At 44.1% G+C, this 13,347-nt stretch overlaps 18 non-coding genes and 8 pseudogenes across 18 annotated transcripts; all 26 read left to right on the top strand.

The window, feature by feature from the left end:
• Positions 1-4,752: 4,752 nt before the first annotated feature.
• Positions 4,753-4,871, top strand: LOC112699000 (5S ribosomal RNA). The gene has a single exon (XR_003152126.1). It is a non-coding gene; the product is annotated as a 5S ribosomal RNA (ribosomal RNA).
• Positions 4,872-5,050: 179 nt separating this feature from the next.
• On the top strand, positions 5,051-5,169 carry LOC112699081 (5S ribosomal RNA). Its single transcript, XR_003152203.1, has one exon. It is a non-coding gene; the product is annotated as a 5S ribosomal RNA (ribosomal RNA).
• A 182-nt stretch (positions 5,170-5,351) lies between these two features.
• On the top strand, positions 5,352-5,470 carry LOC112699138 (5S ribosomal RNA). Its single transcript, XR_003152257.1, has one exon. It is a non-coding gene; the product is annotated as a 5S ribosomal RNA (ribosomal RNA).
• Positions 5,471-5,652: 182 nt separating this feature from the next.
• On the top strand, positions 5,653-5,769 carry LOC112699539 (5S ribosomal RNA; annotated as a pseudogene).
• Positions 5,770-5,950: 181 nt separating this feature from the next.
• Positions 5,951-6,069, top strand: LOC112698873 (5S ribosomal RNA). The gene has a single exon (XR_003152006.1). It is a non-coding gene; the product is annotated as a 5S ribosomal RNA (ribosomal RNA).
• A 183-nt stretch (positions 6,070-6,252) lies between these two features.
• Positions 6,253-6,370, top strand: LOC112699363 (5S ribosomal RNA). Its single transcript, XR_003152439.1, has one exon. It is a non-coding gene; the product is annotated as a 5S ribosomal RNA (ribosomal RNA).
• Positions 6,371-6,550: 180 nt separating this feature from the next.
• LOC112699500 (5S ribosomal RNA) lies at positions 6,551-6,669 on the top strand (annotated as a pseudogene).
• Positions 6,670-6,851: 182 nt separating this feature from the next.
• LOC112699493 (5S ribosomal RNA) lies at positions 6,852-6,970 on the top strand (annotated as a pseudogene).
• Positions 6,971-7,148: 178 nt separating this feature from the next.
• Positions 7,149-7,267, top strand: LOC112699386 (5S ribosomal RNA). Its single transcript, XR_003152458.1, has one exon. It is a non-coding gene; the product is annotated as a 5S ribosomal RNA (ribosomal RNA).
• Positions 7,268-7,447: 180 nt separating this feature from the next.
• LOC112699051 (5S ribosomal RNA) lies at positions 7,448-7,565 on the top strand. Its single transcript, XR_003152175.1, has one exon. It is a non-coding gene; the product is annotated as a 5S ribosomal RNA (ribosomal RNA).
• Positions 7,566-7,748: 183 nt separating this feature from the next.
• Positions 7,749-7,867, top strand: LOC112699075 (5S ribosomal RNA). The gene has a single exon (XR_003152197.1). It is a non-coding gene; the product is annotated as a 5S ribosomal RNA (ribosomal RNA).
• A 183-nt stretch (positions 7,868-8,050) lies between these two features.
• Positions 8,051-8,169, top strand: LOC112699296 (5S ribosomal RNA). Its single transcript, XR_003152378.1, has one exon. It is a non-coding gene; the product is annotated as a 5S ribosomal RNA (ribosomal RNA).
• Positions 8,170-8,350: 181 nt separating this feature from the next.
• Positions 8,351-8,469, top strand: LOC112699408 (5S ribosomal RNA). The gene has a single exon (XR_003152476.1). It is a non-coding gene; the product is annotated as a 5S ribosomal RNA (ribosomal RNA).
• Positions 8,470-8,661: 192 nt separating this feature from the next.
• On the top strand, positions 8,662-8,780 carry LOC112699414 (5S ribosomal RNA). Its single transcript, XR_003152482.1, has one exon. It is a non-coding gene; the product is annotated as a 5S ribosomal RNA (ribosomal RNA).
• Positions 8,781-8,961: 181 nt separating this feature from the next.
• Positions 8,962-9,080, top strand: LOC112699469 (5S ribosomal RNA; annotated as a pseudogene).
• Positions 9,081-9,261: 181 nt separating this feature from the next.
• Positions 9,262-9,380, top strand: LOC112699159 (5S ribosomal RNA). Its single transcript, XR_003152276.1, has one exon. It is a non-coding gene; the product is annotated as a 5S ribosomal RNA (ribosomal RNA).
• A 180-nt stretch (positions 9,381-9,560) lies between these two features.
• LOC112699385 (5S ribosomal RNA) lies at positions 9,561-9,679 on the top strand. The gene has a single exon (XR_003152457.1). It is a non-coding gene; the product is annotated as a 5S ribosomal RNA (ribosomal RNA).
• Positions 9,680-9,868: 189 nt separating this feature from the next.
• On the top strand, positions 9,869-9,986 carry LOC112699483 (5S ribosomal RNA; annotated as a pseudogene).
• Positions 9,987-10,167: 181 nt separating this feature from the next.
• LOC112699282 (5S ribosomal RNA) lies at positions 10,168-10,286 on the top strand. Its single transcript, XR_003152367.1, has one exon. It is a non-coding gene; the product is annotated as a 5S ribosomal RNA (ribosomal RNA).
• Positions 10,287-10,466: 180 nt separating this feature from the next.
• On the top strand, positions 10,467-10,585 carry LOC112699455 (5S ribosomal RNA; annotated as a pseudogene).
• Positions 10,586-10,766: 181 nt separating this feature from the next.
• On the top strand, positions 10,767-10,885 carry LOC112699330 (5S ribosomal RNA). The gene has a single exon (XR_003152411.1). It is a non-coding gene; the product is annotated as a 5S ribosomal RNA (ribosomal RNA).
• Positions 10,886-11,066: 181 nt separating this feature from the next.
• Positions 11,067-11,185, top strand: LOC112699378 (5S ribosomal RNA). Its single transcript, XR_003152452.1, has one exon. It is a non-coding gene; the product is annotated as a 5S ribosomal RNA (ribosomal RNA).
• A 182-nt stretch (positions 11,186-11,367) lies between these two features.
• On the top strand, positions 11,368-11,486 carry LOC112699488 (5S ribosomal RNA; annotated as a pseudogene).
• A 181-nt stretch (positions 11,487-11,667) lies between these two features.
• On the top strand, positions 11,668-11,786 carry LOC112699425 (5S ribosomal RNA; annotated as a pseudogene).
• A 449-nt stretch (positions 11,787-12,235) lies between these two features.
• Positions 12,236-12,354, top strand: LOC112699088 (5S ribosomal RNA). Its single transcript, XR_003152210.1, has one exon. It is a non-coding gene; the product is annotated as a 5S ribosomal RNA (ribosomal RNA).
• A 182-nt stretch (positions 12,355-12,536) lies between these two features.
• LOC112699294 (5S ribosomal RNA) lies at positions 12,537-12,655 on the top strand. Its single transcript, XR_003152376.1, has one exon. It is a non-coding gene; the product is annotated as a 5S ribosomal RNA (ribosomal RNA).
• The last annotated feature ends 692 nt before the right edge of the window (positions 12,656-13,347 follow it).

Raw genomic sequence — 13,347 nt, 5'->3', positions numbered from 1 at the left:
ATACCCATTTTTCAAGCTAATTTCACTTGTTTTATTAGTCTCTATGCACTTTCTTGCATCTTAAGTAAGTGATTTGGAGTGAAAATGCATAACTTCTTTAAATCAAACAACCACCATGAAATTAATGTTAACTCATGAGGTTTAAGCTAATTTTAGTTGAATTTTAATTGATTTATAAGCCTTGTGAATTTAGTGATACTTAGAGTGGTTGTTTTGATTTAATGTAGGTGAAGAAAATAAGAAAAGAGGAAAGCGTGGCCTAAGAAAGTGTGGCCAAAGGAGAAAAAGGCGTGGCTTATGAAGGAGGGAAGCAAGCATTGCCCTCCACAAGGGCACACTGCCCTCCAGGAGGGCAACATAAGGGAACAAAGCATGAAAGGCAACTCTGCCCTGCCCACTACAAGGGCAGAGCACAAATCTGTGCCTTGGAATCAAGAAGAACAAAATGTTGCCCTGCCCTCCTCAAGAGCAGTATCAGGCTCACCAAGGGAAGAAAATCAAAGGAAAATGCCTACAATGCTTGCCACAAGAGTTGAACACGGGACCATGAGGAAGCAAGGAATTAAGCCTCACTTTGGTACCAAGAAAGCCAAGGAAAATGGGTAGCGTGTGTAGCATCCAAGTTTCGAACGCAGGACTTCATGTTGGAAACACTGCCCTGCCCTCCGCGAGGGCAGGGCAGCATTTTGTTGTGGCACGGCCAGCACACAAATCTGGCGCACCAAGGCACCAATCTGGCGCACCAATTTTTTCTGCCCTGCCCTCCGCGAGGGCAGGGCAGCATCCTGCGCACCAAGCCGCACCAAGCCGCACCACGCACGCACCACACATCAAATTTCTGCCCTGCCCTCCACAAGGGCAGGGCAGCCTCCTGGAAGCTATTATTTTTGGGCTAAAATTGGATTAAAAATCCAATAAAATTCATTTCTTCACCAAATAAAAAGCCCATCCAAAATCCCAAGATCCAAGGATAGAAAGTGTATAAATAGGAGCTAGTTTGATGTAATTAGGACTTTAACTTGACTTTTGAATTTTGCACTTTCTTAGAGCTTTGAATTTTATTTTTGCACTTTGGAACTTCTCTTGGGGACTTCACTGAGATTTTAGAGAATTGGGGAGGAGAATTGATCTCTCTTCTTCCTCGTTCTTGCTTAGGCCTTTTTAATTTCCTTGTTTTGAGTTTTGGGTGTGAAGAATTGAGGAAATTCTGTCTCAATCTCCATTCAAAATCTCTTTAAACATCTTTCTGCACAATTGAGTTTAATTACAATTCCTTTACTGCTTCTTCTTCAATTTCTTGTTAATTGCTTTGTGAACTTGGATCTGGGAAGGTAATTGAGATCTAGACTTTGCTATCTAGTCTCTTGAGTCCTGAGATCCCAATTTTCTTTTTGGTTCTTCTGTGAACCTCAGCTGCATGTTAATTTCCATTTCTGTTTGGATTCTAGTTATTCCTAATTCAATTTCTGCTTTATTAATTACTGCAACTTACTTTCTCTTGCTAAAATTCTGAATTCCCAATCCTTAAATCCCTTTTCCATTCAAGCAATTTATATTTCTTGCACTTTAAGTTACTGTAATTTACATTTCTTGCACTTTAAGTTTCAGTCATTTAATTTCTTGTTCTTTAAGATTCAGCTTCTTTTACTTTCCTGCCCTTTAATTTACTGCAATTCTCCCCTCTCCCTTTACATTCCAAGTAATTTAGTTTCTGTTAAAGATAAATCACTCAACCAATACTTGATTCGCTTGACTAAATCAACCACTAAACTAAAATTGCTCAATCCTTCAATCCCTGTGGGATCGACCTCACTCCCGTGAGTTTTTATTACTTGATGCGACCCGGTACACTTGCCGGTGAGTTTTGTGTTGGATCGTTTTCCACACATCACTAGACACCAATAGCTTGGACCCTTGGACATATGCATGTGGTGTTTTTGTACTAGGATATGCTTGGACAAGTAGGTTCTGAGGAGTATTTTGAAACTTGGCCACTTAGATCAACTAAGCTGGGATTGCCAACCAAAATTCCACTATCAAGAACAACCTAGCTACAAAGTATTTAGTGATCCAAAGAGATGCTGGTGGCATCAATGTTCCTAGGAAGAAATTGTGAGACATGTGTCTGTGGTGAGAAAGTGTTGAGCAAAATTAAGCAAAAAGACCGCTGCAACACTTGCCACCAAGCTTTCACTAATAAACAAGCTAGCTAAGCAAAACAAAGAAAGAAAAAGCTAGCAAGAGATCAATCAAAAGCAAGACATTATAGCAGCAACTCTAGTGAACCTTTAAGGAAACATTTTTTATTTATCAGCAAGGAATAAATAAGCTACATTTGTCTGCATAAAACCCCATGAACCAAGTTCAACTATTTGCTAAATAAGGACATGCATACTTCTCTATTTCATTTCATTTTCTCTTATGTTTAGTGCTTGCTTCGGGACAAGCAAGGTTTAAGTTTGGTGTTGTGATGGCAAGTCATCTTATGCTAGCTTTTCGAGCATTTTTCACTTGTTTCATTAGGTTTTATGCACTTTCTTGCACCATAAGTAAGTGGTTTGGAGTGGATTTGCAAGGTTATGGTAAATCAATCAACCATCCTTTATTTGAAACAAAATCATAAGGTTTAAGCTAGAATTAGTTGGTTTTTGAATGATTTATAAACCTTGTGAATTTGGTGATGCTTTGATTGGTTGTTTTGATTACTTGTAGGTAAAGAAATGATGAAAAAAAGGAATAAAATGAACCTTAGAGCACACTTTGGACCTTAGGCCACACTTTGAAAAGCGTGACCCAAGGCACAAAAGCGTGGCGCTCACTAAAGGAGTAAGAGTCACACACTCAAGGAACCAAGTATAGCACTCCCCAATTTAGCGCAGCGCTCTTTAATTTAGCGCCAACACCAAGCGCCCAGCACCAAAGCAACAAGGCCAAGGAAGCAAAGGCATGACGCTACGTACTCAAGGGAGCCAAGGAAAACAAGGGTAGCACTCAATTGGATAGAGCGCTACGTTAAAAGTTTTCACTTTTTCGTGGCCTCCCCAAAGAAAATCAAGGCACAACATTTGCTAGTGAAGGAGCCAGGAATCGAACTGTGCAGATAAGGGAACCAAGAGAAGCACTACTACAAAGGAATTGTTGGCACAAATGCAACCACCAGGGCTTGATATGGGGAACGAGGCAAACAACAAAGGGGTGCTACGTTAGAAGCACTAACTGAGCGCTACTCTTCACAAAGGAAATTGGCAAAATGAACTCACCAAGGCTCGAAAAAGGGAGCCTCACCTTGCGCACAAAGGGCGCAACGTTCACTCACTTAACGTGGCACCATGAACATGGCTGGTTTGAAGAAGGTTGACATGGGCTTGACACAAGGAGGGGCGCTACGTTACATTACTTAACGTAGCGCCATGAACAATTGAGCTATGCATGAGCCTGGGACCAAGCAAATTGAGCGTTGTGTTGTTGCATTTAACTGAGCGCTTCCCTGGGAGGTGTCCCTTGTTCCATTTTTAAAGCAAAGGCCAAATTGGATCCAATTCTTCATAAGTTGAAAAGCCCACTCCAAATTCTGAAGATCAAGAAATAGAAAGTGTATAAATAGGAGTTAGTTTGATTTGTAGAGGACTTTTTTTTTATTTCTAGTTTACTCTTAGCTCATTTTTCATTTTTCTTAAAAATTAGTTTTCATTGAGAGCTCAAGAATTGAGATTGGATCTCAGTCTTCCTCTCTAGTTTTCATTTTCCTCTTCCAGCTTCTGTTTTGAATTTTGGATTGAGATTGAAGGAATTCTGTTTCAATACTTGATCTGAAATTCATCTTGTTCTTCTTCTGCATAATTCTGAGAATTGAGGAATTGGATTTGAGTTTCATTTGCTGTTTCATTTACATTTCTTCTGCAATTTAGCTTCTGTTTGATCAAGGAAGGAATTGAAATCTGGATCTACTTTCTAGTCTCATTGATCCCCTGAGATCTTCAATTTCTCCTTTCGATTTAACAATTGAGCTAAGTTTACTTTCTATTTTGTTCTTTCAAGAAATTTTCCTTTTCTGTTTAAGATCTTCTACACTTTACTTCATTTTCTACTTCTCTTCTTGATTGCTCTTTACATTTTCTTGCTTAATGTTGAATCCCAACTCCCCAAATCTCCTTAATCTTTCAGAAATTTAAGTTTCACAGCAATTTATATTCAGTAGTTTACATTTCTTGCACTTTAAGCTTCAGCCATTTACATTTCTTGCAATCTAAGTTTCAGTCATTTACATTACTTGCACTTTAAGATTTAGCTCGTTCACTTTTTCTGCTCTTTAATTTACTGTCAATTCTCCCTCTCCTTTTTAGTTTCTTTCAATTTAGCTTCTGTTTATCAAAATTCACTCAACTCATCAACTGTTTGCTTAACTAAATCAACCATCTAACTAATATTGCTCAATCCTTCAATCCCTGTGGGATCGACCTCACTCATGTGAGTAATTACTACTTGATGCGACCCGGTACATTTGCCCGTGAGTTTTGGTGTTGGATTGTTATCCACCAATCAACCTCCTGGGAAGTCCTCGTTTTGCACCTCTTTCTTTTTACGTTGTACTGACCCACTTTCTTTAAACGATTCTATCCCGACAAGGATACCTTAAAGCGATCCTCAATGGCCTGATCTTTGCAGGCTCCCACGGTCCCCGCATGGCTTCGTGGCACGAGTTACTCTATGTCGTGCCCCATGCTTGTGATAATTTTGTGCGCACACTTTAATAGGTGCGATCATACCAGCACTAATGCACCGGATCCCATCAGAACTCCGCAGTTAAACGTGCTTGGGCGATAGTAGTACTAGGACGGGTGACCTCTTGGGAAGTCCTCGTGTTGCACCTTTTTTTTTACATCGTACTAACCATCTTTCTTGAAATGATTCTATCCCGTGAAGGATACCTTAAGGCGTTCCTCAATGGCCTGATCTTCCGCAAGCTCCCGCAGTCCCCGCAAGGCTTCGCAGCTCGAGTTACTCTATCGCGCTCCCCATGCTTATGATAATTGTGTGCGCACACTTTAATAGATGCAATCATACCAGCACTAATGCACCGGATCCCATCAGAACTCCGCAGTTAAGCGTGCTTGGGCGAGAGTAGTATTAGAACGGGTGACCTCCTTGGAAGTCCTCGTGTTGCACCTCCTTTTTTTTTACGTCATACTGATCTTCTTTCTTTAAAGGATTCTATCTCGAGAAGGATACCTTTAAGCGATCCTCAATGGCCTAATCTTCTGCAAGCTCCCGCGGTCCCCGCAAGGCTTCGCGGCTCGAGTTACTATATATCGCGCCCCATGCTTATGATAATTGTGTGCGCAGACTTTAATAGGTGCGATCATACCAGCACTAATGCACCGGATCCCATCAGAACTCCGCAGTTAAACTTGCTTGGGCGAGAGTTGTACTAGGATGGGTGACCTCCTGGGAAGTGCTTGTGTTACACCTCCTTTTTTTTTACGTCGTACTGACCCTATTTTTTTAAATGATTCTATCCCAAGATGGATACCTTAAAGCGCTCCTCAATGGCCTGATCTTCCGCAGGCTCTCGCGGTCCCCGCAAGGCTTCGCGGCTCGAGTTACTCTATGTCGCGCCCCATGCTTATGATAATTGTGTACGCACATATAAATAGGTGCGATCATACCAGCACTAACGCACCGTTCCATCAGAACTCCGTAGTTAAGCATGCTTGTGTAGGAGATGTACTACGATAGGTAACCTCTTGGGAAGTCCTCGTGTTGCACCTTTTTTTTTTTACGTCGTACTGACTATCTTTCTTTAAACGATTCTATCTCGAGAAGGATGCCTTAAAGTGATTATCAACGGCCTGATCTTTCGCAGGATCCCACGGTCCCCGCCAGGCTTCGCGGCTCGAGTTACTCTATGCCGCTCCCCATGCTTGTGATTATTGTGTGTGCACACTTTAATAAGTGCGATCATACCAGCACTAATGCACCGGATCCCATCAGAACTCCGTAGTTATGCGTGCTTGGGCGAGAGTAGTACTAGGATGGGTGACCTTCTGGGAAGTCCTCGTATTGCACCTCTCTTTTTTTTTATGTCGTACTGACCTTCTTTCTTTAAACGATTCTAACCTGAGAACGTTACCTTAAAGCGATCCTCAATGGCTTGATCTTCCGTAGGCTCCTGCGTTCCCTGCAAGGATTCGTGGCTCGAGTTACTTTATGTCGCGCCCCATTCTTATGATAATTGTGTGCGCACACTTTAATAGGTGTGATCATACCAGCACGAATGCACCGGATCCATTAGAACTCCGCAGTTAAGTGTGCTTGGGCGAGAGTAGTACTTGGATGGGTGACCTCCTCGGATGTCCTCGTGTTGCACGTCTTTTTTTTACGTCACACTAACCCTCTTTCTTTAAACGATTCTATCCCAAAAAGATTACCATAAAGCGATTCTCAATGGCCTAATCTTTCGGAGAATCCCACGGTACCCGCAAGGCTTCGTGGCTCAAGTTACTCTATGTCGCGCCCCATGCTTATGATTATTATGTGCGCACAGTTTAATAAGCGCGATCATACTAGCACTAATGCACCGGATCCCATCAAAACTCCACAGTTAAGCATTTTTGGGTGAGAGTAATACTAGGATGGGTGACCTCTTGGGAAGTCCTCGTGTTGCACCTCTTTTTTTTTTACGTCATACTAACCCTCTTTCTTTAAACGATTCTATCTTGAGAAGGATACCTTAAAGCGATCCTCAATGGCCTGATCTTGCGCAGGCTCCTGTGGTCCCCGCAAGGCTTCGTAGCTCGAGTTACTCTATGTCACGCCCTATGTTTATGATAATTGTGTGTGCACACTTAAATAGGTACGATCATACCAGCACTAACGCACCAAATCCCATCAGAACTCTGTAGTTAAGCGTGCTTGGGCAAGAGTTGTACTAGGATGGGTCACTTCCTCGGAAGGCCTCGTGTTGCATGCCTTTTTTTTTACGTCGTACTGACCCTCTTTTTTTAAACGATTCTATCCCGAGAAGGTACCTTAAAGTGATTCTCAATGGCCAGATCTTCCGCAGGATCCCACGGTACCCGCAGGGCTTCGCGCCTCAAGTTACTTATGTCGCGGCCCATGCTTATGATAACTGTCGCGCACACTTTAATAGGTGCGATCATACCAGCACTAATGCACTGGATCCCCTCAGAACTCCGCAGTTAAGCGTGCTTGGGTGACAGTAGTACTAGGATGGGTGACATGTTGGGAAGTTCTCGTGTTGCACCTCTTTTTTTTACGTCGTACTGACCATCTTTCTTTAAACGATTCAATCCCGAGAACGATACCTTAAGGCAATCCTCAATGGCCTGATCTTCCGCAGACTCCCGGGGTCCCCGCAAGGCTTTGCGGCTCGAGTTACTCTATGTCGCTCCCCATCCTTATGATAATTGTGTGCGCACACTTTAATAGGTGCGATCATACCAGCACTAATGTACCGGATCCCATCAGAACTCTGTAGTTAAGCGTGCTTGGGCGATAGTAGTACTAGGATGGGTGACCTCCTGGGAAGTCCCGTGTTGCACCTCTCTTTTTTTTTATGTCGTACTAACCCTCTTTCTTTAAACGATTCTATCGCGAGATAGATACCCTAAAGTGATCCTCAATGTCCTGATCTTGCACAGGCTCCCGTGGTCCTAGCAAGGCTTCGCGGATCGAGTTACTCTATGACGTGCCCTATGCTTATCGTAATTATGTGCGCACACTTTAATTGGTGCGATCATACCAGCACTAATGCATCGGATCCCATCAGAACTCTGTAGTTAAGCGTGCTTGGGCGAGAGTAGTACTAGGATGGGTGACCTACTCGGAAGTCCTCGTATTGCACCTCTCTTTTCTTTTACATCGTACTGACCCTCTTTCTTTAAACGATTCTATCCTGAGAAGGAAACCTTAAAGTGATCCTCAATGGCCTAATCTTCCGCAGGATCCCATGGTACCCGCACGGCTTCGCGGCTCGAGTGACTCTATCTCGTGCCCTATGCTTTTGGTAATTGTGTGCATACATTTAAATAGGTGCGATCATACCAGCACTAATGCACCGAATCCCATCAGAACTCCACAATTAAGCGTGCTTGTGCGAGAGTAGTACCAGAATGGGTGACCTCCTGGGAAGTCCTCGTGTTGCACCTCTTTTTTTTTACGTCGTACTGACCTTCTTTCTTTAAACGATTCTATCCCGAGAAAGAAACCTTAAAGCGATCCTCATTGGCCTGATCTTGCGCAGGCTCCCGTGGTCCCCCCAAGGCTTCGCAGCTCGAGTTACTCTATGTCGCATCCTATGCTTATGATAATTGTGTGCGCACACTTTAATAGGTGCGATCATACCAGCACTAATGCATCAGATCCCATTAGAACTCTATAGTTAAGCGTGCTTGGGCAAGAGTAGTACTAGGATGGGTCACCTCCTCGAAAGGCCTCGTGTTGCACGTCTTTTATTTTTACGTGATACTGACGATGTTTCTTTAAGCGATTCTATCCCGAGAAAGATACCTTAAACCGGTTCTCACCGGTTCTCAATGGCATGATCTTCCACAGGATCCCATGGTACCCGCAAAGCTTCGCAGCTCGAGTTACTCTATGTCGCACCCCATGCTTATGATAATTGTGTGCGCATACTTTAATAGGTGCGATTAAACCAGCAATAATGCACCGGATCCCATCTGAACTCCGTAGTTAAGCGTGCTTTGGTGATAGTAGTACTAGGATGGGTGACCTCGTGCGAAATCCTCGTGTTGCACCTCTTTTTTTTTACGTCGTACTAACCCTCTTTCTTTAAACGATTCTATCCCGAGAAGGATACGTTAAAGCGATATTCAATGGCCTGATCTTGTACAGGCTCCCGTGTTCCCCGCAAGGCTTCGCGGCTCGAGTTACTATATGCCATGCCCTATGCTTATGATAATTGTGTGCGCACACTTCAATAGGTGCGATCATAATAGCACTAATGCACCGGATCCTATCAGAACTCTACAGCTAAACGTGCTTGGGCGAGAGTAGTATTAGGATGGGTGACCTTCTCGGAAGTCCTCGTGTTGCACGTCATTTTTTTTACGTTGTACTGACCCTCTTTCTTTAAACGATTCTATCCCGAGAAGGATACCATAAAGTGATTCTCAATGGCCTGATCTTCCGCAGGATCCCATGGTACCCGCAAGGCTTCGCGGCTCAAGTTACTCTATGTCGCGTCCCTTGCTTATGATAATTGTCTGCGCACACTTTAATAGGTGCGATCATACCAGCATTATTGCATCGGATCCCATCAGAACTCCACAGTTAAGCATTCTTGGGTGAGAGTAGTACTAGGATGGGTGACCTCTTGGGAAGTCCTCGTGTTGCACCTCTTTTTTTTACGACGTATTGACAATCTTTTTTTAAACGATTCTATCCCGAGAAGGATACCTTAAAGCAATCCTCAACGGCTTGATCATCCGCAGGTTCCCGCGATCCCCGCAAGGCTTCGTGGCTCGAGTTACTCTATGCTGCGCCCAATGCATATGATAATTATGTGCGCACACTTTAATAGGTGCGATCATACCAGCACTAATGTACCGGATCCCATCATAACTCCACAATTAAGCGTGCTTAGGCGAGAGTATTACTAGGATGGTAGACCTCCTGGGAAGTCCTCGTGTTGCACCTCTCTTTTTTTTTTTTTTTACGTCGTACTGACCCTCTTTCCTGAAACGATTCTATCATGAGAAGGATACCTTAAAGCGATCCTTAATGGCCTGATCTTCCGCATGCTTCCGTGGTCCCCACAAGGCTTTGCGGATCGAGTTACTCTATGTCGTGCCCTATGCTTATGTTAATTGTGTGCGCACACTTTAATAGATGCGATCATACTGGCACTAATCCACCAGATCCCATCAAAACTCTGCAGTTAAGCGTGCTTGGTCGAAAGTAGTACTAGGATGGGTGTCCTCTTGGAAGTTCTCGTGTTGCACATCTTTTTTTTCACGTCGTACTGACACTCTTTTTTTAAACGATTCTATCCCGAGAAGGATACCTTAAAGCAATTCATAATGGCCTAATCTTTCGTAGGTTCCCACGGTACCCGCAAGGCTTCACAGCTAGAGTTACTCTATTTCGCGCCCCATGCTTATGATAATTGTGTTTGCACACTTTAATATGTGCGATCATACCAGTACTAATGCACCGGATCCCATCAGAAATCTGCAGTTAAGCGTGCTTGGGTGAGAGTAGTACTACGATGGGTGACCTCCTCGGAAGTCTTCGTGTTGCACGTCTTTTTTTTACATCGTACTGACCCTCTTTCTTTAAACGGTTATATCCCGAGAAGCATACCTTAAAGTGATTCTCAATGGCCTGATCTTCCGCAGGATCCCACGGTACCCGTAAGGCTGTGTGGCTCTAGTTACTCTATGTCGCGCCCCATGCTTAAAATAATTGTCTGCACACACTTTAATAGGTGCGATCATACCAGCATTAATGCACCGGATCCTACCAGAACTCCGTAGTCAAGCGTGCTTGGGTGAGAGTACTACCAAGATGGGTGACCTCTAGGGAAGTCATCGTGTTGCACCTCTTTTTTTTTACGCCGTACTGACCCTCTTTCTTTAAACGATTCTATCCCTAGAAGGATACCTTAAAGTGATCCTTAATGACCTGATCTTCCGCAGGTTCTCAAGGTCCCCGCAAGACTTCGCGGCTCAGCTTACACTATGCCGCACCCCATGCTTATGATAATTGTGTTTGCACACTTTAATAGGTGCGATCATACCAGTACTAATACACCGGATCCCATTAGAACTCTGCAGTTAAGCGTGCTTTGGCGAGAGTAATACTAGGATGGGTGATCTCCTGGAAAGTCCTCGTGTTGCACCTCTTTTTTTTTACGTCGTACTGGCCCTCTTTCTTTAAACGATTCTATCCCGAGAAGGATACCATAAAGTGATCCTCAATGGCCTGATCTTGCACAGGCTCCCGCGGTCCTCGCAAGGCCTCGCGGCTCGAGTTACTCTATGTCGCGCCCTATGCTTATGATAATTGTGTGCGCACACTTTAATAGGTGCGATCATACCAGCACTAATGCACCGGATCCCGTCAGAACTCTGCAGTTAAGCGTGCTTGGGCGAGAGTAGAACTAGGATAGGTGACCTCCTCAAAAGTACTCGTGTTGCACCTCTCTTTTTTTTACGTCGTACTGACCCTCTTTTTTTAAACGATTCTATCCCGAGAAGGATACCTTAAAGTAATTCTCAATGGCCTGATCTTCCGCATGATCCCACAGTACCGCCAAGGCTTTGCGGCTCGAGTTACTCTATGCCGCGCCCCATTCTTATGATAACTGTGTGCGCACACTTTAACAGGTGCTATCATACCCGCACTAATGCACCGGATCCCATCAGAACTCTCCAGTTAAGCGTACTTGGGTGAAAGTAGAACTAGGATGGGTGCCCACTTGGGAAGTTCTCGTGTTGCACCTCTTTTTTTTTACGTCGTACTGACACTCTTTCTTTAAACGATTCTATTCCCAGAAGGATACCTTAAAGCGATTCTCAATGGCCTGATCTTTCGCAGGTTCCCACGGTACCCGCAAGGCTTCACGGCTAGAGTTACTCTATTTCCCGCCCCATGCTTATGATAATTCTATGCGCACACCTTAATAGGTGCGATCATACCAGCACTAATGCACCGGATCCCATCAGATATCTGCAGTTAAGCGTGCTTGGGCAAGAGTAGTACTTCGATGGGTGATCTCCTCGGAAGTCCTCGTGTTTCACGTCTTTTTTTTACGTCGTACTGACCCTCTTTCTTTAAATGATTCTATCCCGAGAAGGATACCTTAAACTGATTCTCAATGGCCTGATCTTCCGCATGATCCCTCGGTACCCGTAAGATTTTGCGGCTCGAGTTACTCTATGTCGCGCCCCATGCTTATAATAATCGTCTGCACACACTTTAATAGGTGCGATCATACCAGCACTAATGCACCAGATCCCATCAGAACTCCGTAGTTAAGCGTGCATGGAAGTCCTCGTGTTGCACCTTTCTTTTTTTTTACGTCATACTGGCCCTCTTTCTTTAAACGATTCTATCCCGAGAAGGATACCATAAAGTGATCCTCAATGGCCTGATCTTGCGCAGGCTCTCGCGGTCCCCACAAGGCTTCGCGGCTCGAGTTACTCTATGTCGCGCCCTATGCTTATGATAATTGTGTGCGCACACTTTTAGTAGGTGCGATCATATCAGCACTAATGCACCGGATCCCATCAGAACTCTGCAGTTAAGTGTGCTTGGGCGAGAGTAGTACTAGGATGGGTGACCTCCTCAGAAGTCCTCGTGTTGTACCTCTCTTTTTTTTACGTCGTACTAACCCTCTTTCTTTAAACGATTCTATCCCGAGAAGGATACCTTAAAGTGATTCTCAATAGCCTGATCTTCCGCAGGATCCCACGGTACCCGCAAGACTTTGCGGCTCGAGTTACTCTATGTGGCGCCCCATGCTTATAATAATTGTGAGCGCACACTTTGATAGGTGCGATCATACCAGCACTAATGCATCGGATTCCGTCAGAACTCCATAATTAAGTGTGCTTGGGTGAGAGTAGTACTAGGATGGGTGACCTCTTGGGAAGTCCTCGTATTGCACCTCTTTTTTTTTTTTTTTTACGTCGTACTGACCCTCTTTCTTTAAACGATTCTATCCCGAGAAGGATACCTTAAAGCGATCCTCAATGGCCTGATCTTTCGTAGGTACCCGCGGTCCCCACAAGGGTTCACGGATCGAGTTATTCTCTGCCGCACCCCATGCTTATGATAATTGTGTGCGCCACTTTAATAGGTGCGATCATACCAGCACTAATGCACTAGATCCTATAAGAACTCTCATAATTGCCATAGTCATGGTTAGGACGATGATAGGATTCCTTGGATCTTCCCTCCCGAGTCAAGGCCCCTTTTATGCATCAATTACAATTTTGCTCATTACTTAGTTCTTTGATTTCTTGGTTCTTTTAATCTTTGATTTCTCACTTGAAAACCCCTTTTTGGCTGTAACAACCAAGGAAGTAACACCTCAATTGCGTTCCTAAGGAGAACGACCCGAGGTTGAACTACTCTCGGTTATTTTGTATTGAACTAACATTTGATTGAGAGTATCCATTGCCGGTTCAGACTATACTTACAACGGAAGAAGTTCTATTTTATCTAAATTCCGAATTGGCATAAATCCTCTTTATCAGCGCCCTACCCACCTCCATTCCTTCTCTTCTCTTGTTCGTTTACCACAACCCCGTCCCAACCCCTAAACCACCATACTACCATCCAGCCACCTCTGTCCGACAT

The sequence above is a fragment of the Arachis hypogaea genome, chromosome 6, assembly GCF_003086295.3.
Source record: "Arachis hypogaea cultivar Tifrunner chromosome 6, arahy.Tifrunner.gnm2.J5K5, whole genome shotgun sequence".
Taxonomy (NCBI): Eukaryota; Viridiplantae; Streptophyta; class Magnoliopsida; order Fabales; family Fabaceae; genus Arachis; species Arachis hypogaea.
The sequence above is the reverse complement of the archived record's forward strand: the minus strand, read 5'-3'. Positions and strand labels throughout refer to the sequence as shown.